We start from the raw sequence: 9,854 nt of genomic DNA, 5'->3' as shown, positions 1-9,854 counted from the left end.
AGCTCTGGGGCAGATACAGGGTGATCAGGTTGTCCCACGTGGGGCTCACAGTCTTAATCCCCATTTTACAGATGAGGTGACTGAGGCTCAGAGAAGTTAAGTGACTTACCCAAGGTCACCCAGCAGACATCATCCAGTCTACATCTTGGCAACCCTACACACCTACAAATTTTCAGAAAAGGTTACTGTTAAACAGAATAGAACACCTAAATAAAAGACCAGTGTGCCTTTGGGGTAACTGATTCAATTTAGCAGTACAAAGGCAATAAACCAATCAAATAAAGTTCAAACAAACCCAAGTAGCTATAAAGCAGTTGTAGTGTCCAGACTGGCACTTCCCCACACATGAACACCCCAGCCTCTTGAGTAAGAGCAGTGGGCTCAAATCAGCACTGGCAAGCAAATTTCAAGAAAGGAAAAGAACCTAAGTGCTTAATATATACCACTGATTAATTTATCAAAAAAAAAAAACCTACAGGATCCAGGAAGCAAAGGGACTGGTTGTTTACATTTCCTAGGGATAATTGGGATTTTCTGGAATGGGTCTGCCTTCTTTACCAGAGGTGGATAGCTAAATCCATCCCTATGTGATATCCCAACCTCCTGTCTCTCCCCACTTCAGTCTATACTTCACTCTTCTGTCCGGATTATTTTTTGTATAGAAACGCTCTGGGCATGTCACCCCCCTCCTCAAAAATCTCCAGTGGCTGCCTATAAACCTTAACATGAAGCAAAATCTCCTATTGGCTTCAAAGCTCTCCATCACCTCACCCACTCCTACCTCACCTTCCTTCTCTCCTTCTACAGCCCAGCCTACACCCTCCACTCCTCTGTTGCTAACCTCCTTACTGTGCCTTGTTCTCACCTGCCCCACCATCGACCCCCGGCCCACGTCCTACCTCTGGCCTGGAACACTCTCCCTCCTCACATCTGCCAAACTAACTCTCTTCCCCACTTCATAGCCCTAATGAGAGCTCACCTCCTCCAGGAGGCCTTCCCAGACTGAACCCCTTGTCCTCTGCTCCTACTCCCCTCCCCATCACCCTTACTCCCTCCCTCTGCTCTACCCCCTTCCCCACCCCACAGCCCTTGTGTGTATTTATACATATTTATTATTCTATTTTATTAACGATGCATATATATCTATAATTCTGTTTATTTTGATGCTACTGATGCCTGTCTACTTGTTTTGTTGTCTGTCTCCCCCTTCTAGACTGTGAGCCCGTTTTTGTCTGTTATCAAATTGTACTTTCCAAGTGCTTAGTACAGTGTTCTGCACACAGTAAGCGCTCAATAAATACAATTGAATGAATGAATAAGGAAATTCCCAGAGAAAATCTCTCTTTCTGTTGCTTTTCCCCCTGCTGGATACCCTTTGCTCTTTTCCTGTTTGCTGCCAGCCTTGGACCTTGCCAGAAAAAGATTTCCACGTGGTGAGGTTTTCTCTCTCTGCTTAACCAATTCCTGGGGTAAAACTAGCCAGACAGGAGTTATTTTGGGAACTTGTGATTTCACACTCTTCTCAAACAAAAGTCCTAGCCTGAGGGTGGCCACATGCTACCAGATTTGGCTCCACATGCATGCTAAAAGCTCTCTTGATCTCTTTGTTAATCCCTGAGTCTACAGTTGCAAACCTGTCTGTAAATCTCCTTTAACATTCTTTCCCCATTTTAATATTGATTAATCTTTGACTTTAGACATTATTCTGTCTGGGAACGTATTACCAGGGTTTTTGTAGAACCTCCAATGGCATCTTGGCTCATCTCCCTACTTCCCTCTTCTCTTTTGAAGTGCACTCATTACAGCAGAGATAATTTGTTCCTTGCTCAACATAAATGAGAAAGTTGGCACCCGTAATCTCCCCAGATAAGTGCACATGAGTCTGACATCCTCAAACTTTGTGACCCATTTCAGCAGGAAAGACTTTATTCACTAATCCAGAGATTCCCAGGACACTGAATCCCCACCCAGAATCCCTGGGACACTGATTGGTGTTGGGATTCCCCAATGGGCTTGTCCTCATGTTCCCTGTGAAGGCTCACTAAGGTTAGCCCAAACAGACAGTATACCTCCATAAACCTTTAAAATCTCTGTTCAGGAGTAGGAGCCAATTAGCTGTCGCTGAGATTCTCATGTGGTGGATCACTGACCTGGAAGCAGCTGCATGTAACCCTTCTGCTGGTGGCACAAATCCCCTTCTCATCACTGGACTCAGCAGTGGTTCAGATCACCCTCAGGTGGCAATGGTTTGGGGGTCACAGGTGCAGGAACTCATCTCCAAGTGCCACTAGGTCAATGCTACAAATGTAAGAGATTTGGGGCTTAAATACCCAAGCACTCTGACTTGGTTTAGCATCTTACCTCCCCCCACCACCACTTACTCAATAGTATTTCATTTTCACACTCTGCAGAGCACTGTACTAAATACTTGGGAGAATATACTAGGGCCAGGAAGCATGATCTCTGTTCAAGAGCCTTGAAGCATGATTCAAGCAGTTTAAAACTTAGCATAGAAAATACAGATAGGAAGGGATAGAATGTGTAAAATAAATGCATAAGTGCTACAAGGGATGGTGATTATTTCAATAGTTGGAGAAGCTTCATGGCTCAGTGGCAAGAGCCAGGGGTTGGGAGTCAAAGGTCATTAGTTCTAATCCCCACTTCACTGTTGCTAACTTGTACTTCCCAAGTGCTTAGTACAGTGCTCTGCACACAGTAAGCACTCAATAAATATGATTGATTGATTGATTGATCCCCACTCCGCCATTTGTCAGCTGTGTGACTTCGAGCAAGTCACTTCACTTCTCTGGGCCTCAGTTCCCTCACCTGTCAAATGGGGATGAAGACTGTGAGCCCAACGTGGGACAACCTGATGACCTCATATCCCCCTCAGCGCTTAGAACAGTGCTCGTCACATAGTAAGTGCTTAACAAACGCCACCACTATTATTATTAATAGTGAGGGGATACTTAAATGTTTAAATGGGAGTTAAACAAGAGAGCCAGGGCAGGAGGAGAGTTTAAAAGGAACAAGGGGTGCAAGCCCAGGTGTAGTGAGAGAAGAAAACAGATAAGGAGAAAGTTGATTTAGTACCTGGAAGCTAGATAGGAGTTTCTGTATGATGCAAAGTGGCATAAAAGACCACCCTCCTCCAAACCAATTAGCAAAATCAGTCTCACCCAAAAACACCCACCATTCCCAACTAAGGAAACCTATCATCCCTTTAGTGGGCCTAGGGTCTCCGCTAGTCAGTCCCAGTTCAGTTGGGGCAGCTTCCCTTTCTTCCTACTGTAAAGTTATCAGAGTTTCCTTCTCTTTGGATTCTACCCCTTTTGGGCTCAGCAACGAAGTTCACCCAATTCTGTTACCCAGAGGCTGGTATGCAAATGAGTGGCTGTGCTTGAGAGCCAAAGCAAACGTGACTCAATCGATCGGTCAATCAGGAAGCTTCACTGGCGGCAGAAAAAAATAAAATTATTGCAAATCCTCCTAATAAACCATATTTAACATCGTGACAGGGCCCTGCAATAAACAACAAGTTATTGAAGTGCAGTTAGTCTGCGAGCTTGAAGTCAAACTCTTTGCAATGCAGCTTTACAGGGCAAAACTTATGAGGGGAATGAATGACTCCAGGATACCACAACAATTAGGGCTGATCAAGCTTTACTAATAATGATAATTATTGTGGCACTTGTTAATAATAATAAGTAATCATTACGGTATTTGTTAAGCACTTACTATGCACCAAGCATTGTTCTAAGTGGTGGGGTAGTTACAAGCTAATCAGATTGTCTCACATGGGACTCACAGTCTTAATCCCCATTTTACAGATGAGGTAACTGAGGCACAGAGAAGTTAAGTGGCTTGCCCAAAGTCACACAGCAGACAAGTGGCAGAGGCAGGATTAGAACTCATATCATCTGACTCCCAAGCGCATGCTCTTTCCACTAAGCCATGCTGTAAGCACTTAGTCTGTGCCAAGCACTGAACTAGGCCCTGGGGTAGACACCGGATAGTCAGGTTAGACACAGTCCCTTTTCCACATGGGGCTCACATCTTCAAAGGGAGGGAGAGCAAGTATTTAATCGCCATGTTACAGATGAGGAAACCGAGGCACAGAGAAGTTAAGTGTCTTGCCAAAGGTCACACAGCAGGCAGGTTCGGGAGCAGGATTAGAACCAGGTCCGCTGGCCCCCAGATCCTGTTTCCACTAGGCCATAGTGTTTCTCTTTACTCGCACAGAAAAGCGCAACCTCAAATGATTCAGCATAGTAATGGAATATTGACAGGCAAAAGCAGCAGACAGATCAGCCTAGCATGAAGGGAACACGAGAGAATATCAAGATATTAAAAGGAAGAATTGAAGACAGTGTCAGGTGCAGCAAATGGCCAATGCAACAGCACTTCAAAGGACAATCTTCCCAGGTGCAGACTAGAAGAGGATACTAGTTACGTGTGGTATGTTCAGCCAATCCTGCACCCTTGGATCACATCCACTGTCAGTAATTACGGAATGATCTTTAAATGTGAAGTACCACCATATGTATCTGAATATCTATATACTTGATAGACTGTATTTGATCCTATTTGCTATCGTGGGTAGAGTTTGAGGTTACGCCAAGCCTGAACTGCTACTGGTTAGGCAGTATCCTTTCCTGCATTATGCCACTCTTGGCAAACGAGCCAAAAGAAGCATTACTCGTATTGGAGACAATATGTTCGGAGTTATTAATATATTCCAAATATTTAAAACTTTGTCCAAGCCACAGAAAATGGTAGCATTTTAGGGCCCTAATTTAGGAAGACCAGGTGGCTAATCAGTGCTTGGTGCTCAGCAGTGTCTTGATTTGCCTCCCTCCCCGGCTTCCCTGCCAATTAGTGAGAGTGCTGATGAACTCTGGGTTATGCCAGACCAGCTGGGGTAAATCAGTTGGTGGCAGCAGCCCTAAATGATGGCCTTTCAGGACACACGGCACGTGGTTCCCCTGGGTAAGTTGGCAGGCTGGTGTATGCATCTGGATAAACTGACGGCACCAGGGCCACTTGGTTCCCTGATGGCCCTCGTCCAACCTTTAGTAATAATGAAAGGAGGGTTGACCAACTGGCCACCCTGGTACTCCAACTCTGCTTTGCCATTCTCATTTTTACAGCTTTTGAAAAGAGCCAGCAAGGATGAGCCAGCCTAGGACCGTGTCTGGGAATGGCAGAGGGGACCGACATCATGAACTAGATGTCTAGAAAGAGGGGAATGAACAGAGTTTAGGAAATGGGGTGAGAACTGTGTTCTCCTATTAGACGATAAGATCTGTGAGATCAAAGACCACATCTTTTACTTCCATTCTTTGCTCCCCAGCATCTAGTATAGTGTGCTGCACTCAATGGGTGATTAATAACTACTGATATGATGATGATAACGATGGCACAGCCTCAGGGAGGCTTAGCTTCATCTCTGAGTTTGCTTCTCTGTATTCTCCTGCCCTTCACCCTATTCTGTTCCCCAAAATTTGAAATTTAACTCCGTCACTACTTATTTCATTCTCTCTCCCAGGAGGGACTGATCCCACCCTTTAACACATCAGGGTAGGCAAGCAGGAGGAAGGTTTAAGAAGAATTCTGCTTGGTCTTCTGTCTCCATTATGGAAGAATATAAGCTGCGAGAGGCGATGAAGCCTCCATTCTCACAAAGGACTACCTCCCAAATGAAATAGTCTGATGGGAGGGCCTTTGGTAATGTAATGATTAGGGTCACGCTAGGGTAGTGCAGTAGATAATTGCTCTAGTGAAAATTTAGAGAAGCAGCACAGCCTAGAGGACAGAGAGTCAGAAGGACCTGGGTTCTGCCATTTGTCTGCTGTGTGACCTTGGGTAACCCATTTAACTTCTCTGTGCCTCATTTACCTCACCTGTAAAATGGGGATTAAGACTGTGAGCACCCCGTGGGACAACCTGATTACCTTGAAACCTCCCCAGTGCTTAGAACAGTGCTTTTCACGTAGTAAGCACTTAATAAATGCCATCATTATTATCATTAGTATTATTATTATTATTATTACCCCAGAGCTTGGAATAGTCTTTGACACATAGTGCTCAACAAATACCATAAATAGAAAAAAAAATCTGAAAGCTTTCAAATGGCAGAATACTACTAAGAGGATGCTGGAAAATCAGTGTTTCGTCAGAAGTTCATCTGGGGGGACTTCAGTGAGGAGGAGGGATTTCCAATGATGTTTTGATCAAGGAGGAAAAGGTTTGAGGAAAAGTGGAGAGGGCTTTCTAGGTGACGCGATGCCTGTGTTATCAGCGGAACCGGTTTCAGTGGAACCAGTGTTTGGGGTGGAAGATGGCAAGCTAGACTAGAGTGAAGAACACAGGCAGAAACCTAGTGAGAGATTTGGGCACTTAGGTAAGAGTAAGGATTCAGGAGTATTGGGCCATGAGTTCTAATTCCGGCTCTGCCACATGTCTGCTGTGTAACCTTGGGCAAGTTGCTTCACTTCTCTATGCCTCAGTTACCTCATCTGTAAATGGGGAATTGGGACTGTAAGCCCCACATGGGACAAGGACTGTGTCCAAACTGATTTGCTTATATCTACCCCAGTGCTTAGTACAGTGCCTGGCACAAAGGAAGCGCTTAACAAATACCATCAGTATGATTATTATTATTATTACCACAAGTTTTGATTACCACAAGTTTTGGCCACTGAAAATAGTGGATTGTATTTAATACAAACCAGAATCTCCTGGTATCTAGCTATTTATTCCCAGGTTCTAAGTAGCCTGTTCTTTTAGGAGGCATTTCCGGCTTTGGCGCTATTTAGCACTATTGGGCGAGGGGAGGGGTGTGAACAGAGTTCTTGCAAGAGCAGTGGTGATGCTCTACCAAACCAAAGAATTTCAAAAATTTCAAGCGTTCACCTGTCTCTCCAAATACAAGTCATTTGAGTAGAACAAATATTCTGAAATGGTGCAAATTTGCCTATCACCAGCAACCAGGATGGAATTGCTTGGCTCTGCCCCTGTGGGTAGGTCCCTAGACTGAGCCCTCTTTTTCCTCTCCTCCTCCCCACCCCACCCCCAGCCATACCTCCTTCCCCTCCCCACAACACCTGTGTATATGTTTGTACAGATTACTCTATTTTAGTTGTACATATTTACTATTCTATTTATTTTGTTAAGGATGTGCATTTAGCTTTAATTCTATTTGTTCTGACGACTTGACACCTGTCCACATGTTTTGTTTTGTTGTCTGTCTCCCCCTTCTAGACTGTGAGCCCATTGTTGGGTAGGGACCATCTCTATATGTTGCCAACTTGTACTTCCCAAGCGCTTAGTACAGTGCTCTGCACACAGTAAGCGCTCAATAAATACAATTGAATGAATGAATGAATATTCCTGAACTCAGCCAGATGAGAATGGAGAGTCCCAACTGGATGTGAAGGCACCAGCCCCTGTCACTGACTCACTTGAGCTGGGTTGGATCGAAAAGAGTTAAGGGGAGCTTAGTCAGGGAAGGCTTCCTGGAGGCCCCGGTTCTGCCGCTTGCCTGCTCTGTGACCCTGGGCAAATCACTTCGCTTCTCTAGGCCTCAGTTACCTCATCTGTAAAATGGGGATTGAGACTGTGAGCCCCACATGGGACAGGGACTGTGTCCAACTTGATTTGCTAAGTACAGTGCCTGGCACACAGTAAGCGCTTAACAAATACCATCATCATATGCCCTTGGAGGTAGGGGATCGGGGAAGAGGAGTTCCAGAGAGGAAGAAGAGAGCATATGTGTGATTTTCAGCGTGGAAGAAAGGAAGTTGAATACAAGCTCCTTTGGGGCAGAGGATGTATCCTATGCTTCTTGTACTTTCTCTAGTGCTTAGGTCCCTGCACTGCATCCAGTGGGTTCTCCATAAGTACCATTATCACCCCCACTGGACACGACCCGATCCTGCTCAGGGCTAGGGACCTCGGCCCAAAGCCCAGTGCTACTGCCTCCGATATTTTTCTACTGCCCTTGGGTCTTTCTGATGTGCATCAAAGCTAACTCAGGCCCCAGGCTCCTGCCTCCATATGTTCATACACCCTTGCTATTGCATGGTGGGGCCACTGGCCTCTTTCTCTCTGTTGAACAGATCAGTGCGCAGCAGGGCTGATAGCCAACTCAACTATATTCCTGAATGCTTAGTGCCTTCCCTGGCAGGCAAAGCGGAGGCACATGTGGCTGGTTGGTTCATCGGCCCAGTTTCCTAAGAGAAGGAGTGTTGGATCTGCCTATAACCTAAGATGTGAACCTCTGGAAAATCTGAGTGAGGAGAGAGAGAGAGAGAGAGAGAGAGAGAGAGAGAGAGAGAGAGAGAGAGAGAGAGAGACACCTCTGACATTTTATAAAATCATAGGGATGGGCAATCTGACACCCCTAACTTGTCCTTTAGTAACCTTTCATGCACCATTCCTTCAAGTTATCCGAACTCCTCTTAAACTTGATATTTTCAGCTGCATCAACTACTGGGTGAAGAAGTGCTTCCTTTAGTTGCCTTTGAACCTCCTCAGTCAACTCTCTGCCGGCCTTCAAACTGTGCCACTGGTGTTACCGGGACATTGAAGAGAATAGTATTAGCAGAGATACCCAATACTCTCTGCCTCCCTGGAACTTGACTCCCGTTCCATGTCTTCTCCACCACCACGGCCCCCGGCAGTTTCCCATTCTCAGCAGAGGCAGAATTCAAGAACCACCCTCCATGCTGTCCCTATCCCGGCTCCATGGTTTGCTCCAAAGGAGGTTGGGGCTGGGGAGTGGAAGACCCCCCACGAAGTTCCCACCATAGATGGGGAGCCTGCTGGTACAGTAAGTCGATCGTATTTATTGAGAGCTTAAAGTGTGCAGAGCACTGTACCAAACTCTTGGAAGAGTACAATATAGCAATATAATGGACACATTCCCTGCCCATGATGAGCTTACAGTCTGGGGGGAAGGTGGGCATTAATATAAATAAATGGCAGATATGTACATAAGTATTGGGAGGCTGGGAGGGGGGATGAATAAAGGGAAGCAGTCAGGGGGACACAGAAGGGAATGGAAGAAACGGAAAAGAGGGCTTAGTTAAGGAAGGTCTCTTGGAAATGTGCTTTCAATAAGGCTTTGAAGCAGGGGAGAGTAACTGTCTGTCAGATACGGAGAAGGAGGGCATTCCGGGCCAGAGGCAGGACCTCGACTGAGGGAGAGCGTACTCTCTCAAGCGCTTAGTGCAGTGCTCTGCACACAGTAAGTGCTCAATAAATACGATTGAATGAACGAGATGGAGTTACAGTGGGAAGGCTAGCATTAGAGGAGGACGAGCGCCCCTCAACCGGAATCCACCAAGAAAATGTCTCCCTGGCAGAGTTCATTCATTCAGTCGTATTGATTGAGCGCTGACTGTGTGCAGCGCACTGTACAAAGCTCTTGGGAAGTCCAAGTCGGCAATGTATAGTGACAGTCCCTACCCAACAACGGGCTCACAGTCTAGAAGGGGGAGACAGACAATAAAACCAAACATGTGGACAGGTGACAAAACATAGAGTTGATTTGGGGGTCTCCAGGAACACAGAGCCCCTTGGCAGGAGGGGGTGGGGGGGACAAAGACCCCCTTAGGGGCCGCGACAGGGCAGAGCTCCAGGCTTCCCCCGTCCCTACGGGTGCCCGAAGGCTGGCCGGGATCAGGAGAAGGGAAGAGGCTTCCTGCTGGCTGAGCCCCCCTAGAGTCCCCCAGACTGAGCCCCCTTTTTCCTCTCCTCCTCCCCATCCCCCCCACCCTACCTCCTTCCCCTCCCCACAGCACTTGTATATATATCTGTACAGATTTATTACTCTATTTTACTTGTACATA

Source organism: Tachyglossus aculeatus, chromosome 2, assembly GCF_015852505.1.
Source record: "Tachyglossus aculeatus isolate mTacAcu1 chromosome 2, mTacAcu1.pri, whole genome shotgun sequence".
Taxonomy (NCBI): Eukaryota; Metazoa; Chordata; class Mammalia; order Monotremata; family Tachyglossidae; genus Tachyglossus; species Tachyglossus aculeatus.
This window is presented reverse-complemented; position numbering follows the sequence as displayed.